Genomic DNA, 18,973 nt, shown 5'->3' with positions numbered 1-18,973 from the left:
CTTATTACATCGTCATTTATATTTGGAAAGACATCTGTATGATTCATCATTATATTTGGAAATAGTAATGTTCCACCACCAATGTGGCATTACAGGGATGGGATCAATTCCATATAAATGAAATTTCTGAATAAATGAAAATTACTTCCTTAACAACCAGTCCTCTGAAAAATTTCACCATTTTTAATGGAACTCATAGTTTTTGATATAATAATGAAATTAAACACTTCAATATTTACATAATTGATTATCAAAGGATGTTTTTCTAAAATTATATAGATGCCTGCCTCCCCATACAATGGATATCAAACATAATTTAACTCTTCCATTACATCTCTAGAGCAGCACTGAGTATCCATTATTGAGTATTATAATAATCCAGTACTAATTTTGCTTCTCACAATTCTTGTTACTCAAGATTTCCAGATGATGCTTCATGCTATTATTTTACCTGCTGACCCCTTCGAATTTACTGCTTTTAATATACTCCAGTGTCACGTCCAGCGCAACACAGGCAGTGAGAGAATGAGAAGGGGCAGCGAAGGGTTAAGAAAAAAACAGAAATCAAGAAAGTTTTGAAACAGGGGCCAAGGGTCTCACAGCCTCAAAGGACTGAGAGCCCCAAATCGAGCCATCATGTGGCTTTTACTGATGCACATACAAGGAAGTAGCATTGTTTTTACTACGGGCTGTGAGTCTCATACATCATACCAGAAAACTGGTTCAAACCAATCACCCTTGCCTGTCGAAAGTCCCATGAGGTATAAATAATTATTGTTTATACCTCCCCAGGGGACAAAACCTTTATGTTGAAAACTTACTGAGATGGAGAACTGATGCTATCACATCCCAAGCAGGTGTGGGGAGGAATACAGCCACAGAGGCAGAAGCTCTCCTTAGACGGGGGAAGGTAGGGGGCTGTGCCCACCTCTATCAACCATGTGAATTCTCCTGGTGGTCCCTACATGACTGTGCCTATCTTAGGTTGTTCCTTTCTTGAGGAATCTTACCAGTCATTGGCTAGCCAGCCATCCTTTGGGGCCAAACAAGGAGATGACATAAAGGTGAAGCAATGTCCCTGAAAGGAATAGTCTCACAGACTCTTCTTTCTTTTTAGGGGTGGGTACGAGGGGACAGATAGGCAGGCAGCTGTGTGACAACACTCCAGACCGGCATACCAGATAATCAAGCTTATGAGTTAGGAACATGCTTATGTACTGTTGGTGGTGGGAATGTAAAATGGTGCAGCTGCTGTGGAAAATAGTATGGTGGCTCCCCAAAAGAGTTAAAAAGAGTTATGATATGATTCAGTAATTCCACTTCTCAATATATACCCCCAAAAATTGAAAGTAGGTTCTCAAAGAGATATCTGTATACTCAGGTCCATAACAGCATTATTCACAAGAGTCAATTGGCGGAAGCAACGTAAGTGTCTATGGATAGAGGAATAAAGCAAAATGTGGTCTATCCATATAATGGAATATTATTCAGCCTTAAAAATGAAGAAAATTCTGACACATGCTATGACATGGATGAACCTTGAGAATGTTATGCAAAGTGAAATAAGCTAGTCAAAAAAGGCAAATGCTATACAATTCCACTTAATATGAGGTACCTAGAGTAGTCAAATTTATAGAGATGAAGAAATGGGGAGTTGTTTAATGGGTACAGTTTCAATTTTCAAGATGAAGATTTCAGGAGGTTGGTTGCATAACAATGAAGGTACCAGGTCTGACAATTAAGTTAGCGAACTTGTTGCAACAATGTTGTTACCTTTTTTTATATCAGAGGGACTATTTATCATGAATTGTACCAACTGGACAGTTAATCAAGTTTATTATTTGGAACTGCTGAAAAGGCTGTGTGAAAAAGTTAGACAAAAATGACCTGAACTTTTCACCAACAATTCATGGCTTTTGTATCACAGCAATGCACCAGCTCACACGGCACTGTCTGTGAGGGAGTTTTTAGCCAGTAAACAAATAATTGTATTGGAACACCCTCTTTACTCACCTGATCTGACCCCCCCCCCCCCCGCCAATGACTTATTTCTTTATAAGGAAATATTGAAAGGAAGACATTTTGATGACATTCAGGACATCAAGGGTAATATGATGACAGCTCTGATGGCCATTCCAGAAAGAGCTCCCAAATTGCTTTGAAGGGTGGACTAGGCGCTGGCGTCGGTGCATAGCTTCCCAAGGGGAGTATTTCGAAGGTGACCGTAGTGATATTCAGCAGTGAGGTATGTAGCACTTTTTCTAGGATGAGATCACGAACGTAATTGTCAAACTTCATATATCTTAAATTTAAATACATAATTAAAAAAGAGCATAATGATTACAATTTAAAAATTGATCTACCTCCAAGATCTTGCTTAGATTTTCTTCCCATTATATAGATTAAGGAATGGAATATGAGAGATTGAACATACAAATGGACAATGGCCAGACCATATACATAAAAAAAATTTTGACCCACAACCTGTAGCAATCTGCCCAGGAAACCACGCTCTGATCCACAATAAGCCAACTAGGAAACCAGCCTGCTGTAAGTCAGACTTACAAGAAGCAAGGCTGCTGTATTATCTCTAGTGACAATCCAGGAAACTAAACGGTTACTTCTGTAACAATCAGCCTACCATGGTCAGGACTTGATTTATAACTGACAACTTCCCTAATTTTTGTCCCTGCTTCCAGTTTAGGGCCAACCAGAGAAAGCCAAATCACAAATCATCCCTAACCAGTCACACAGAATGCCCAGCTTCTAGCTAGCCCACCTCCAACTTCCCACGACAGCAGCCTCCAATCAGGGTGCCCCAGAAGCCTCCCCTTTTAAGACTATATGAAACTTTCCCACTCCTCTGCCTGCCTTTGAGTCTGCCGCAGCGCACAAGATGGTGGCTGGCTCCCTACTGTGGGAAACTCAGAATAAATAGCTTTTGTTTATCTCATTTCATTGGTCTTCACTAATTCCCACAGATATTTACTATATAATTGCAAAATGTTCAATCTTTTAAAACAGTTAATAACTACCAAAACATAGAAAACTACCAGGAACTGTTACAACTATGTACTGGGTTTCTAGCACAATCACTGAGCTCGCCCCTTCCAACCTCGCCCTCTCACGGTCGGCATGATCACCATGTGATCAGACAGTTCTGGACAAAGCAGTTCTTTCATCATTACAATGGCATCATTTTTTAACAACGGATGATCATTTAAAAAATTCTTTTAGGATGATTCTCTTGCCATTTAGACTCCTGGTTACTTCAGGCATTGAGGAATGTTTTACATTTTTATTTGTTCTAATGTTTGTGGAGGGTTGGAGTGACCCCAAGAGACAACCTCTAAATTACAGGAACATTTGTACATTTTACTGAAGAATTTACATGCAAGAGGTTAGGAACTATTTCTGTTTGCTTAGATCTGAATTCAAGTGGCTAAACATCAGCTGTAAAAAAGTACTTGCTAGAACTGGATCTACTATGGTGCTGAATAATCTTTGTAATGGATATTATTTTTAAAATACATGATGTGTTTTTCTCTCTGTACCTCCATGTATATGACCTCCCCCTATTCTCTTGGCAACTTCCATTTGCCACAGGCAACTTCTTATTGAAGTGGGCAAGAAGGAAAAGAGAAAATGTTATATTTTCAGACTGGTCCGCTTTTGAGAATTTTTCAGATCACAGACTTGTAAAACAGGCTTTCAAAGAGAAAGAATTTTTTAAATTGCAAATGCTCCCTTTTTATATTTTCAGAGGCAAATATGGTTAGTTCAGATTATTACCAGGGCATAATTTTTTAACAATGGATGATCGTTTGAAATATTTAAAAGTAAAACAGAATTTTACATTAAACCAGAGTGTACGGGTGTCCCTTGAAACAGGAAGGGAAAAGAGAAAAATCCCTTCCCTCCTTTGTCTGGGAAGAAGCAGGGGCAAGTGTTCTCACTTTGCTCCTCTAGTCAGAGAACTATTGCGGAGGGCGAGTCTCATGGGTCAAGAGGAGAGATTTTGGAGATTTCCTACATGACTTCCCTGGTATTTTGCTCAGAGGCTCACTAAATCATCAAATTACATTCTTTTTTTTTTTTTTTTTTAAGATTTTATTGGGAAAGGGGAACAGGATTTTATTGGGGAACAGCGTGTACTTCCAGGACTTTTTTCCAAGTCAAGTTGTTGTCCTTTCAATCTTAGTTGTGGAGGGTGCCGTTCAGTTTCAAGTTGTTGTCCTTTCAGTCTTAGTCGTGGAGGGCGCAGCTCAGCTTCAGGTCCAGTTGCCATTGCTAGTTGCAGGGGGCGCTACCCACCATCCCTTGCGGGAGTCGAGGAATTGAACTGGCAACCTTGTGGTTGAGAGCCCGCGCTCCAACCAACAACTGAGCCATCCGGGAGGCAGCTCAGCTCAAGGTGCCGTGTTCAATCTTAGTTGCAGGGGGCAGAGCCCACCATCCCTTGTGGAACTCGAGGAATTGAACTGGCAACCTTGTGGTTGAGAGCCCACTGGCCCATGTGGGAATCGAACCAGCAGCCTTCGGAGTTAGGAGCACGGAGCTCCAACCGCCTGAGCCACCGGGCCAGCCCCTCAAATAACATTCTTGCTCATAGCTTTAAGGTTAATGTATTATATAATTAATCTTAGAACTCATTGTACAGGTACTTCCTGAGAGTCTGCATCCCACTCCCAGCTCTATTCCCACCTCCATCCATGAGAAAAAGGAAAATATTTAATGCAGAGGATCTTTTTGTTGACAACCATATATTGTTTGTTACCTATTCTAGACACTGAATATGTTAATTATGTTATGTGAAGAAAATGAAAAACATACCGGTCAGAAAAGTGATTCATGAGATCAAAATTACAATTAAACTACAAAACAACCACTGAGAATCACCTGAAGTCTTGCTGAACTAAAGCCTTACAACTAAGGACATACAGAAGAAGGCACCTTGAGCCTGGTAGGAGGGGCAGAGATATGGAACAGGCTGGTCCCATACTCAAGTATGACCATTAAAAATTGAGAGGGATATCTCTGCTGCGGAGGTTCCCCTGCAGGAACGAGGGGTCCCGGCCCAGAATTCCAGTGCTGGGGAGAGAAGTCGCTATAATTTCTGGCTGCAAAACCCAGCAGAGATTGTGACAGAGGGCAGCTGGAGTCCTAGGTGCTCTTCTTAAAGGGACCATGCGTGGACTTACTAATGGAACCACTGGCTCTGGCTCCAGCACTGGGGCAGCAGCTGGAGAGGTGACAGGGACATATGGTGGGGAACTGAGTTGTCTGGCTTCAGGACTGGGGCTGGATGGGCAGCTTTCTCCTAGATGGAGGAGCTGGTGGAGGCCATTGTTTCTTTGTTGAGCCCTCCCACTTCACTGCGTGCAGACGCAGGTGGCTGCCATATCTGAGTCTCCATTAAGCTGGCCCTGCCCAAATTTCAGGCACAGCCAAGCTGCTGCCAGTGGCTTTTTCATATAAACCACCTTCTTTGGCTCATGCTACAGTCTTTCCTAGGTTCTCTCAGAGGTTTGCAGAACCTAGACAAGCAGCATCTGGCTTGAGCAAGTCCCATACATCTGACTGAGCAGCCCTAAGCCCGGCTTTAGTGGCAGCCAGCCTTGGCTTGCAGCTTGGCCTCTTGAGGCACTTCTAAGCACCGTGCAGGCAGTAGCTATCTGCAATTACTTTGTGGCTCCTTCGGGTGGCCCCAAGTGGGGCACTGGCTGTGGCTGAATTATACCTGCAGCAGTCCCCTCTGAGATGGCCCTGGGGCTGGTGCCCCCAGCAGCCAGCTTCAAAAGGAGCTGGAGTACCACCCAGCCACCTCCAAAGACAACACACCCAAGGGGCAGGTTGGGCAGGCACCAGAGTCCTGCTGAGGCAGATCCTGCTCTGTAGGGTCAGCCCCTGCACCACAACTCCTCCACTGTAGTCATGGCCAGTCCTTACAACCAATGAGCCTGAGGGTCAATCCCTCCTATTGACATACAAATAGCAATCAAGTCTCAACTACAAGAAGGGGATACACACAAGCCATACAAGGTATATACCTGGAGTGTGTGGCTCAAGTGACTAGGAAGACTGCACCACTGAACCCCACAGCACACCTACTACATAAGGCCACTCTACTAAGACCAGGAGACATAGCAGCCGTACATAATACATAGAAACTAACACAGGGAGGCAACTAAAATCAGGAGACAAAGAAACATGTCCCAAATGAAAAAAATCAGAACAAAGCGCCAGAAAAAGAACTAAAATGGATATAAGTAATCTATCAGACGCAGAGTTCCAAACACTGGTTATAAAGATACTTAGTGATCTCAGAACTTCAACAAGGAGAGAGGAAACATAAAAATGGAGATAGAAAACATAAAAAAGAATCAGTCAGAAATAAGGAATACAATAACAGAAATGAAAAATACATTACAGGGAATCAACATTAGATTAGACGAAGCAGAGGATCAAATCAGTGATTTAGAAGATAAGGTAGCAGAAAACACCCAATTAGAATAGCAAAAGGAAAAAGGAATCCAAAAAATTGAGGATAGTTTAAGGGGCCTCTGGGACAACCTCAGGCATACCAACATTCGCGTACAAACCCCATTATAGGAGTACAAGAAGGAAAATAGAGAGAGCAAGGGATTGGAAACCTATCTGAAGAAATAATGACAGAAAACTTTCCTAACCTGGTGAAGGAAATAGATATGCAAGCCAAGGAAGAGCAGAGAGTCCCAAACAAGATGAACCCAAAGAGCCCACACCAAGACACATCATAATTAAAATGCCAAAGGTTAAAGACAGAGGATCTTAAAAGCAGCAAGAGAAAAGTAGTTAGTTACCTACAAAGTTGTTCCCATAAGACTGTCAACTGATTTCTCAACAAAAACTTTGCAGGCCAGAAAGATTGGCACAAAATATTTAAAGTTATGAAAAGCAAAGACCTACCTCTGCCCAGCAAAGGTATCATTTAGAATCGAAGGACAGATAAAGAGCTTCCCAGACAAGAAAAAGCTAAAGATGTTCATCACCACCAAAACAGAATTACAAGGAATGTAGAGGGACTTTAAGATGATAAATAAATAAATAAATAAATAAATAAATAAATAAATAAAGTGAATAATAAAATGGCAATAACTATATACCTATCAACAATTACTTTCAGTGTAAATAGATTAAATGCTCCAATCAAAAGATAGGGGAGCTGATGGATAAGAAAACAAGACTCTTACATATGCTGCTTATGAGCAACTCCCTTCAGATTGAAAGACAGACACACGCAGACTGAAAGTAAAGGGATGGAAAACGATATTTCATGAAAATGGAAACAAACAAACAAAATCTGAGGTAGCAATACTTATACCAGATAAAACAGACTTTAAAACAAAGACTATAGGAAGAGACAAAGAAGGACCTAGTAATCCCACTTCTGTGTATTTACCTGAAAAAAACCAAAATGCTACTTTGAGGGGACATGCTCATCCATACATTCATTGCAGCATTATTTACATAAGCCCAGATATGAAGGCAACCTGGGTGTCCCTGAATGGATGAACGGATAAAGAAGAGGTGGTACATATATACAATGGAATATTACTCAGCCATAGAAAAGAACAAAATCTTGCCATCTGTGACAACATGGACATAAAGGGTATTGTGCTGAGTACAGTAAGTTAGACAGCAAAAGATAAATGTCATATGATTGCACTTATAGGTGGAATCTAAAAAACAAAATAAACAAATTAAACAGAAATAAACTCATAGATACAGAAACATTTTGATGGTTGCCAGATGGGAGGGAGCTGGGGGTAGATGTAAAGGTGAAGGGATTAAGAAGTACAAATTGGTTGTTACATAGTAGTCATGGGGATGTAGGGTGTAGCATAAGGAATACAGTCAATAATATTGTAATAACTATGTATGTGTCAGGTGGGTGCATACACTAGATCTATCGGGGTGATAGATGGGAGGGGGGTTGGGGGCAGGGTGAAAAAGGTGAAGGGATTAAGAAATACAAATTGGTAGCTACAAAATAATCATGGGGATGTAAAGTATAGGAAATATAGTCAATAATATGGTAATAACTATGTATTTTGCCAGGTGGGTACTAGTCAGGGGTGATCACTTCCTAAATTATATGTCTAACCACTATGCTGTACACCTGAAACTAATATAAAATTTTACTGAATGTCAACTCTAATTGAAAAAATTTAAAAGGAGGGGAAGATAAAGAAGAAGAAGAGGTTCAAATTTCCAGATATAAAACAGATAAGCCTTGGAGATGTAATATACAGCACGGGGAATATAGTCAAAAATACTCTGATACATGGTACGGAGTCAGACGGTTGCTGGACTTATCATGGTGATCACTTCTGTAACATAGGGAATGTAATCAATAATGTGGTAATAATTCTGTATAGGTCAGGTGGGTGCTGTTGAATAACTATGATGTACACCTGAAACTAATATAATTATGTTGTATGCTAGCTTTATTTTAATAAAAATATTTTTTTAAAAAGAAAAGTGATTCATTCTCATGTAGAGCTCGTTTTGAATCTGTCTGTGCATTAAGACTAATCAGTCCAGGATGTAAGATGTAATTTCAGTTTCTTTATCAATTTGTCTCCCTCTAGCGGTCTGTTTGTAAATTTTAGTAGGTTCTAATTATATACTTTTGGCCCCCTTTTAAAACACAAAACAGAGTAATAATTCAGCAATTGGGGGAAATAATTGAATGACTTGGCTAATAGAATGTAATTTTAGCAAAGATTATATTTAGTTATTTTTTGAAAAACTACTAAGGTTTATATATTGGGGTGACAGATTTAGCAAATAAAAATATACAATTTCCAATAAAATTTAAATTTCAGATAGAAAACAAAATTTTTTAGTGTAAGTATGTTCCAAATACATTAACGTGGCAACTCTATTTTACAAGGATTGTTTGTTAAATCCTTGTTTAACAAACAAGGATTCTGAGGACCAAAACTTCTAACTCCAAACTCTATTTTTCCCATTTTACTGTGACTTGTCCTTGTATTTTCATTCAGAGTTTTCCTCTAGGTTCCTGTGATGGAGGAGAAAATGTCCCCTTTACCCTCTTTGTTCTTCTTGCTGGTCAAATAGATAAAATAACACAAGAAAGATTAACAGGAGAAAGTAACCAAATTTAATTACATGTATACATACAAGGTTTCCACAAGGATATAGGGCCCAAAGACAAATCAGGCAGTTAAGGCTTAGGCGCCACCTTGAGCCGAGGAGTAAGGGGCAGGGGTTGTGGTTTGGGGCTGCGAAGGACAGGAAGGCACTTCATGTAGAGATGGAAAAGCGAATATTTGGTAAACAAATGTTTGCTGGGCCATCTTTAGCAATGGGACACAGAGGATTTTGATCAAATGGGCCTTGCTAGGTTTCTCCCTGCCTATCACACCTAGTTCATATTAAACTATGGTTATCTATAGTGATACCGCCCTACCTGGAGCAGGTCCTTTACCTAAATTCTTTTAAGCAGTTAGGGGCAAGTTCAAACTTTCTCCAAGTCTTCTGTTTCTTAATATCCCAAAGAGGCATGTTTTGGAGTGGCAAAGTCTGTTCTCCCTCATTCCCCAAGGAAGTCAGATCAGAAGTCTGATCAGATAACACTTGATTTTGAGCTCCAAGGATTCTGAGATGTATGTTTATTTGAACATGACTCGGTGAAATGATCTAACATGTATTGATCCATGTACAAGGCCCCAGGAGACCCTTTACATTTCACTGAATCCTCCTCACACGGCCCCTCCTGGTGACCTGACTGTCTACAGGTAAGGGAATCAGGCTTAGAGCCAGTCACCTGTTTGAGGTCACACATCTATGAAGTGAGGAGCTGAGATTTAACCACCCAGTCGGCCGCTTGTTGTCAGCTCTGCGGCGTATGAGAATCACATGGGTGTTTATAAAACATTCTGATGCCCACTTTTCTCCCCGTCACGATCCCCCATTCTGATTTAATTGGATGGACCTGGAATCCAGCTTTGGTATTTTTCAGAAGTTCTCCAGGTGGTTCCACAGGGCAGACAGAGATGAGAGCCAGTCCTAAACGCATCTCAGCCTGAGGGTTGGTTTCCAGGCAGAACTTCTCAAACTTGGCTGTGTCTTAAGGCCACCAGTGTGGCAACCCCAATGCCCAGGCTCAACCCAGACCATTTAAATCGATATCATTAAAGCTTCCCAGATGGTTTCAAAATTGAGAACCACTGCTCTAGAGAACTGCTCAAGTGTTTTCTGTAAAGAACCACATAGCAAATATTTCAGGGTTTTCAGTCCAAACTATCTCTGTCACTTATGCAGTTGTAGAGCAAAAGCAGCCGTGGATGACACATAGATGGTAGTCATGGCCGAGTTCCCATAAACTGTACTTATGGACACTTAAATTAGAATTTCATAAATCTCATGTATCATGACGTATTATTATTCCTTTGAGTTTCTCAATCACTTCAACATGGAAACGTCCTTCTCAGCTGTAGGGGTTGGCAAACTACGGCTTGTAAGTCAAATCCTGCCACTGCCTGTTTTTGTAAATCAACTTATTCATCTTTCTCTCCTGGGCTTTCCTCTCATAGGGCATTTCCATTCATTCTTCATGGTAGATTACTAATTCATATGACAGACGTGATTAATGAAGCCCAGTGTTCTACCTTTCCATAGGGCTTTCACTTAAGCACATAGTGCCCCCTCCCCATAGAGTGAAAGCTTTCCACACTTTTACTTTTCCTGGTTTCAATACTTGCTGTCAACCCCAGTCTGAAAATATTAAATGGAAAATTCCAGAAATAAGCAATTCATAAGGTTTAAATTGTGCATCATTCTGAGTATATCATTTGTGGGGACAGAGCCCCAGAAAGTAGTTTACAGGCTCTCGGCCTCACGTGGAGGGGTGCTGGCTCGGGTGGTGGATGGCAGTCGGCTGTGGCCGGTTGGCCAATTGGCCGCTGATGTAACTGCTGCGGTTACTGAGGAGAGTCGAGGAGAGAGGAGGAGAGTTGAAGAGAGTGGAGGAGAGTCGTCGGTCGGTTGGCAGAAAAACGGACAGCAGGTCGCACGTCCAGTGAACCCAGCCTCCAGTGAGACTACAGTGGTGTGACTCCCCTACCTATGGCTCCGTGGGTGTTCCTTTTTGGCCTCACCATGTCCTGCATTCTTGTGTGGGGAGCGGGAGCAGAGACCCCGCAGGCCGCCCCGCCTGACATCATTTCAGCTCACCAGTAGTCCTTGTATCATCTCACATCATCACAAGAAAGGTGCGTGCAGTACAGCAAGATATTTAGAGAGAGAGACCACATTCACATAACTTTCATTACAGTATATTGTTATCATTGTTGTATTTTATTCTTATTGTTCTTAATCTCTTATTGTGATTAATTTATAAATTAAACTTTTATCATAGGTATGTATGTTTAGGAAAAAACAGTATATATCGGGGTCAGTACTTACCGCAGCTTCAGGCATCCACTGGGGGTCTTAGAAGTATCCTCTGCGGATAAAGGGGGACTTCTGTAATTGGCTTATATTCTTCTTTTTTTTAAAAAAATTGGTATCATTATATTATCTCTATGAATTAGCATTAAATTAGTTTATTATTTTAATAAAATTGTTCTTTAACTAGATTGTCCATTAACCATTTTTCTCTTTACTGGGCATGAATCTAGGCAAAATAACTACAAAAAAAAAAATCCACTTACCTATTGTGATAATACGTCAGGAACACGTACTCGAATTTTCCTTTGGAATTACATCTGTGCTCATCCCTTGTGACGGGCCGAAACACTGTGATAAGTATTTAAATCCTGATGGCACCACAATGAGGGTTCTCACCTGTGCCACATCCAGAGGCAGGTATGCAAAGGAAAAATAGAGAAATCTTTGGTTTCTTCTATTGTATCTTCTGTTATCTTCTATTATGTTGATAGGTTACATCTTTTACTTTCAGGCAGTAATATTTTTTCTCTAAAAAAATTATTAAATCTTAAGTACTAAACAAAATTCATAGCAGCTGAGAGAAAACGTGAATTTGAAATTGCTAAAAATTTCATTTTAAATTATTATTTTTTTATTTTTAAAAATGGTTGTATTTTTATTATATGTGTGTCTTCATTTATTAAATTATTTTTATGTCTTCTTATCGTTCAAAAAAAAATTGTTGAATCATGCTGGCCTGTGGGAAATGGTAAGTATTAGGTATTGTAGAGTGGTAGTATATGCCACCCCAAAATATGCCACTTTGGCATTTGGATTATTTTGAGCCGAAGGCAAGTGAGAAGCAGCAGCTACAAGAAAAGCTTTCTGCCCACTCCCTATTTGCCTAAAAGCAAGACAGAAATTTACAGAGTTGACCCCCCTCCCTTCTGTACCAGGAAATCAAAAGTTAATCACCACAGACAACTTTAGACCCTAATCAGTCTGGAGACAGTGCCAGAGGAATCTACATAACAACCTTTACTAACTAGCCTTTTCTACCATTAATTTCTCATGTACGTTTACCTTCTCACAATTTGTGCTCCTACAGACTCAAGGTCCTTTTCGTTTGCTTGTCACTTCTCTAAGAATTTAGTGTCCCTTTGCTAAAATGCTATGCAAGCCCAGGTCCCAAACACCCTTTATAGTACTCATCTCTGGGTGCTCCATGTGTGCGGGTGACACACAGCTAAGGAACTCGTGCTAGCTTTCCTCTTGTTAGTCAGTCTAGCGTACAGACCCCAGCCAGAGAATCTAGGAGGGCAGTAGGGAAAGGAGTTTTTGCACCCCTACGATTTCTTGAAATTATGTTCTCTGCTTCACAAAGGGGATTGTGTTCCTGGATCAGCATAAATGCATCCCCACACACATCCCCTGACGCCTGAGTTCCGGCTTTGAAAAGAAGAACCACAATGGAAGCAGTTCTCCACCCTGGCTGGGTATCAGAAGTGTCTGCCATTTTCCCAGCGGTTCGGATTCAGTAGGCCTGGGCTGGGACTCCATGGTTAAACACTCTTGCTCTCATAGAACTGAGTAGGAGCCTGTATGAGTTCTCTATGGCTGCTAGAATGAATTACCACAACTTAGTGGCTGAAAACACCACAAATTTATCATCTTCAATTTTGGAGGTCAGAAGAAGGGCTGCAATTCCTTCTGGAAACTCTAGAAGAGAATCTCTTCCTTGCTTTCTCCCAGCTTCCAGAGGCCACTGCATTCCTTGGCTTATGGCCCCTTCCTCCATCTTCAAAGCCAGTGCCATAGCATCTCCCAGTCTATCTCTCTCTCTGATTCTGACCCTCCTGCCTCCTTCTTATAAGAACCCTTGTGATTACTTTGGACCCACCTGAATAATCCAGGATAATCTCCCCACCTCAAAATTCTTAATGACAGCTGCAGAGTCCCTTTTGCCATGTAAAGTGACATATTCACAGGTTTCAGGGATTAGAGTGTGGACATCTCGGAGTCTTAATTCTGACTACCCCAGAGTCTAATAAATATAAAGCGTTCATACACCTGTCCATACAACTCCACCTCCCCTTCTCCCCGCATTCTGCTGGCCAAAGACATCAATGATTGTTCCACTGTTTAGCCACTGTATCCAAGGTTTCTGCTTCTGCAAGAGTGGGGCGCAAAAAAATAAAACAGAAAGAGAGAGAGAGAGAGAGAGAGAGAGAGAGAGAGAGAGAGAGAGAGAGAGAGAGAGAGAGAGGAACGGGAGTGCCTGAGAGCCCTTTTCTGCTCAACCACCTTTTTTGTCCTTGGTAACTGGATGACTAAAGTGATGATTTTACCATGAGGACAGTGTCCTATAAAAAGCCCATCCTTCTTGCAGCCAAGCAGAGGGATGTACATTTCAAACTCCAGTATTCCCTGGAAGCCATGAACTTAAATATTTTCCTAACTACATCCTACCAGTGGCTGTTGGTCTCCACAATCCTAACTGTGACCTAAGGCCCTGCACGGGAGGGAAAGGGGCGCAGTTGTGACCATGGCCTTGGGTTTGCTCCAAGGGCTCCTTTGTCGAGCAGTGGGGACCTGCTCATCTCCACTCCTTAGAATTTCATGGTCAAGAATTTAGCATCCAGGGTCATGACTGCTTCTACTCCCCGGGTGTGACCACTCTACTCTCAGGTCTTGTTCTCAGAAGACTTTTGGTGCTCTCTTTCCTCCTCTTGAACTTAGCTTCCCTGACAGCTAGAACTGGGGCCACTGTTTCCCCAGTACTGCTCTGCTCCCCTGGTAACAAGACTCCAACAGAGCTCAATTTCAGACTGCTCCCGGGAGCTTCCCATCTGCCTGTGCTTGCAGCATAAGTGTCTCTGGTTTAGCACATACGCAGAGGTCTTTCCTCCTTCTGTCGGTGTATATTTAGAAACCTGACATGATTCCTGAGACTAAACTCTTCACCAGTGAGGCCCTGTCTGCATGTTTTCAGGCGTTCTGCCACAGGAACCAGTGAGTTGACAGCTCTAAATTCATTCCATTCTGAAAGTGTGACTCCATAAATTTTCGTAAATATCTTTTGCTTCTCTGCCTCCGAGGCTCCCATTACCACAACATTTTGTGGCAAGTTCCAGAGATGGCCAAAAAGACCCTATCTTGGGTTGGCCGGATGGCTCAGGTGGTTAGAAACGCGAGCTCTAAACAACAGGGTCGCCGGTTCGATTCCCACATGGGCCAGTGAGCTGCATCCTCCACAAGTGGATTGAAGCCAACGAGCTGCCGCTGAGCTTCCAGAGGGGCAGCCAGCTGGCTCAGTTGGTTAGAGTGCTGCTCTCAACAACAAGGTTGCCAGCTCAGTTCCCGCATGGGATGGTGGGCTGTGCCCCTGCAACTAAAGATTGAAAATGGTGACTGGACTTGGAGCTGAGCTGCGCCCTCCACAACTAGATTGAAGGACAATGACTTGGAGCTGATGAGCCCTGGGGAAACACACTGTTTCCCAATATTCCCCAATAAAAAATTAAAAAAAGACCCTGTCTTGCAGTCCCCACTAACGTACCTGGTTTCTGGTATCTTCTCACTTCAAATAGGAGCTTCCATGCTTACCTCATACCAGGCTCATAGGTTCCAGGGGTCTCCATTTCATAGATAAAACAGAACAGTCAATCCAAACATGACTGTCACGGTTACGTTTCTTTCACACACATACACTCCCACACCTCATGAAAGCTGCCAATTTCTTTTTTTAAATTTGTGTCTATTCTAGACCTTGGGATAAAATGGAGAAAGAATACAGAAGAGATCCTTTCTCCTTGAAATTAATGACAACATAAAGGGAGGGATTAAAAAGCAGCAAAATAATGCAGTAGCAATAAAAAAGGGGGTTGTGGAGGGTGAGGTTTTTCTCACATCATAATCTTTAAAAATTCCCATCAAGAAAAGAGAAAGGCAGGAGATTCCTGCTATCTTCTCTACTGAGTTGGGTTCCAGATGCTTCTAATTCATTCCAGTCCTCATTCCCAGGAGCAGCATAAGAAGAAGAGAGGTGAGTGGGGGGAAATCCCTTAAAAATCACTCTAGGGCCGGCCCGGTGGCTCAGGCAGTTAGAGCTCCGTGCTCCTAACTCCGAAGGCTGCCGGTTCGATTCCCACATGGGCCAGTGGGCTCTCAACCACAAGGTTGCCAGTTCAATCACTCGAGTCCCTCAAGGGATGGTGGGCTCTGACCCCTGCAACCCCTGCAACTAAGATTGAACACGGCACCTTGAGCTGAGCTGCTGCTGAGCTCCCAGATGGCTCAGTTGGTTGGAGTGCGTCCTCTCAATCACAAGGTTGCCGGTTCGACTCCCGCAAGGGATGGTGGGCTGCACCCCCTGCAACTAGAAAAAGGCAACTGGACCTGAAGCTGAGCTGCACCCTCCACAACTAAGACTGAAAGGACAACAACTTGAAGCTGAATGGCACCCTCCACAACTAAGATTGAAAGGACAACAACTTGACTTGGGAAAAAAAAAAAGTCCTGGAAGTACACATTGTTCCCCAATAAAGTCCTGTTCCCCTTCCCCAATAAAATCTTAAAAAAAAAAAAATCACTCTAAAATACACAACGAGAAAGAGGCAGTTCTGTTGCTGGATGTGGGCCGCCATTACTTTGGGTGAAGGGGCTCTTCCAGCTGAGGCAGTCCCTGAAGGGGCTGAGCCAAAGGTCGTGTGCGTACAGTACTCCCAACAGCTGGGTCCTCAATTCCTTCATTGAAGGGGAAGATGGCTGGTGTGTCATAGTGTTCACCACAGTATGCCCCTTGAGCTGCTCAGAATCACATACATATGGAAGCAGCTCTTTGAGATTCTGCAGGGCGTCTTCCTGGGGGGAGCTGAGAGGAGGAAGGTTAGTAGGATAAACCACAGCCCCCCCCCCCCCCCCCCCAGCAGCGGGGCTTAAGGCTGCAATCAATACAACCTCCTCCAGCATGCATTCTAGATTCCTCCATTCCTCAGCCAGCACATCCACTGGCCTCAGTGGCCACCTGGTGGTGTCTGAGCCATTGATCACCAAGCCTTTCTCAGGCTGGAGTTGCTGCACTTGTCCATTTACCTTTAAGAGGTGCCCTATTGGATCACCTGGGGGCCAAACATATTTTCCTCTGTCTTTAGTGTGGAACAGAAGACCGTCCTCCTCTGGGTGAGCCTGTCAATTGGTGCTGCCAGGAGGGTGACTCCTCTTCCTGCTGTAGGTACCTTGGCACAAGGAGCCTGAGTGCCAGGTGGCACTTCTCCTGGTGGGAGTGTCTCCTGGGAACTACGACTTTTAGGCCTGCAGAGCCCAGACTTGTGGGGGTGGCAAACACCAATTCCTTCCCCAGTCGGCTCCTGGGAATGATGGCGGCAGGGCCTCTTGGTCCGCAGGCCTGTGTATTCTTCCTATTGAGTACACGGCACTGTGTAAAGGTCTTTAAATTGCGGAATGTGCCCTGGAGGACGGCATCTCATCCTCTTAAAGAATTTCCCTGGAGCAGGTGGTTCTGCTGTATCTTTAATGGCCTGTTCCAACCCCTGAGCAGATCAGTTGCTTCTGGGTTCTGTGATTCAACCAGGGGCCCACTCGCACACCTGTCTTGTGGTAAAGTACACCCAGGCCTGATGTAATGTTATGAAGCATCCTGGGCCCAGGGGATAGTTGTCTGAGGCTCTCCAGACAGGAAAGGCAAACCCATATCTAGGCTATGTGCCTATTCTTATCAGAATGCTTCTCTGTCCTTTCCTGGATGGAAGGGGGTCCTATGTAGTAGACCTGTCTCCTAGTGGCTGGTCGGTCTGTTCAGGGGATAGTGCCAATTCGGAGACACAGTACTGGTCTCTGTGGTTGGCGGACTGGACATTCAATTGCACAGATTGTTCGACCAGTCCTGGCAAGTGAGTGTATTCATTATCTACTGCTGTATAACAAAAAATCCCAAAACTGGTTTAAAACATCATTTATTATCTCAGTTTCTGTGGATCAGGAATCCAGCCGTGGTGTAGCTGGGTCCTCTCAGCCTCTCACAAGGCTGACTGGGGAGAGACCTGCTTCCAGGCTCACTCACAGAGGCAGTCCTTTTCTGAGACCTACCTGCTGCCCCCTCAATTACGCATGTTTTCCACCTTGGCCATTGGAAACGCAAACCATGTCTGGCTCTGTGTGAGAGGAGAACCCTTCCACCTGCTCCTTCGCCTGGTTCTTCCCACAGGCTGGGCAAGAGCACGGGCCTGCGTGTCAGCGTGTGCTGACTTGAGAGGAAGCCTCTGCAGGCTGGGGCTCCTCTGTGTCGTGCTCTCTTCTCCGGGAACTCTGGCTGCCTGGGCATCATAAACCCACAACTTAGGGAGACCCCTGGGCCCTTTGGTTCCCTCCCTGCACAGTAGCCTTAGAAACGCTTTCCAAACAATATGCTGGGCCATGGCAGAGCTCACCTCAATTGTGTCCTTTCTCTCAGGGACCCCTGTCCTGTGTTGCTGAAAATGAGTGCTTCCTTATACTTTGTTTTCAGTTGTCTAAGATGGGAGGGTAAATTTGGTCCCTGTTACTCCATCATGGCCCGAAGGGGAAGTCTCCTGTATCCTTTTTAACATTCTGTATTGCCAGACTTCCTAATTTATCAATCTAATCATTCCTAAATGATCTCGCATGACCTTAAGTTGTACTTCCTTCATTAATAGAGGTAAAACAGCTTTTCATATGCTTCTTGGCTGTAGAATCCTCTCCTACGTATAAAATACTTATGTCTCCCATTCATTTTTGTTTGAATTAACTTGTCTTTGATATATAGGAGTTCTTTATATCTTTTGGATTTTACTCTTAATTGCATATATTGCAAAAGTTAGGACCCCATTTGTGTTTTAGATATCCACTTGAAATAGAAATTCTTAGTTTTAATGTTGTCAAATTTATCACTCTATTTTTTAATAGCTAGTTTGTTTCTATCTTGTTTAAGGAACCATTCACTACTCCAAGGTCAAGAAGATACTCTGTTATATGCTGTTCTGATAGTTTTGCTTCTCATATTCAAGTCCTAGTCCATTAGAAGCTGATTTGTGGATATGTTGTAAGATAAATACAGAGGGCACCAAAAAAATTTATACACATTTTAAGAAAGGAAAACTATTAAAATTGTAATACTCAATATATACCGATAACAAAAGATGAATTCAAGTCACGTTTGACTTCTGCAATTACAAGAGGTGCTCAGAGTGGTTACCATCAGTGTCCAGACACTTCTGATGATGGCGAACTACTGCTTGAGTAACGTTGACCAAAGTGTCCACTTGTATACATTTTTTTGGTACCCCTGGTATTTCTTTTTCTCCATGTGAATAACCAACTACCCAGCGCTGCTTATGAAGTATGCCTCCTTTCCTCACTGATCTAAAACATGCCTGTGCAACCTGGAGGTGTGAAGGTTGCTTCTGCTCTCACGGTGGCTTGCCTTGGTACGTGTTTTGGTGATTTTTGCAGAATCATTGCTCCTGGAGCCCTCCAGGTCTGAATTAGGGAAACT

The sequence above is a fragment of the Rhinolophus sinicus genome, chromosome 1 (genome assembly GCF_057876585.1).
Source record: "Rhinolophus sinicus isolate RSI-liver-muscle chromosome 1, RSI-T2T, whole genome shotgun sequence".
NCBI classification, from domain to species: domain Eukaryota; kingdom Metazoa; phylum Chordata; class Mammalia; order Chiroptera; family Rhinolophidae; genus Rhinolophus; species Rhinolophus sinicus.
The sequence above is the reverse complement of the archived record's forward strand: the minus strand, read 5'-3'. Positions refer to the sequence as shown.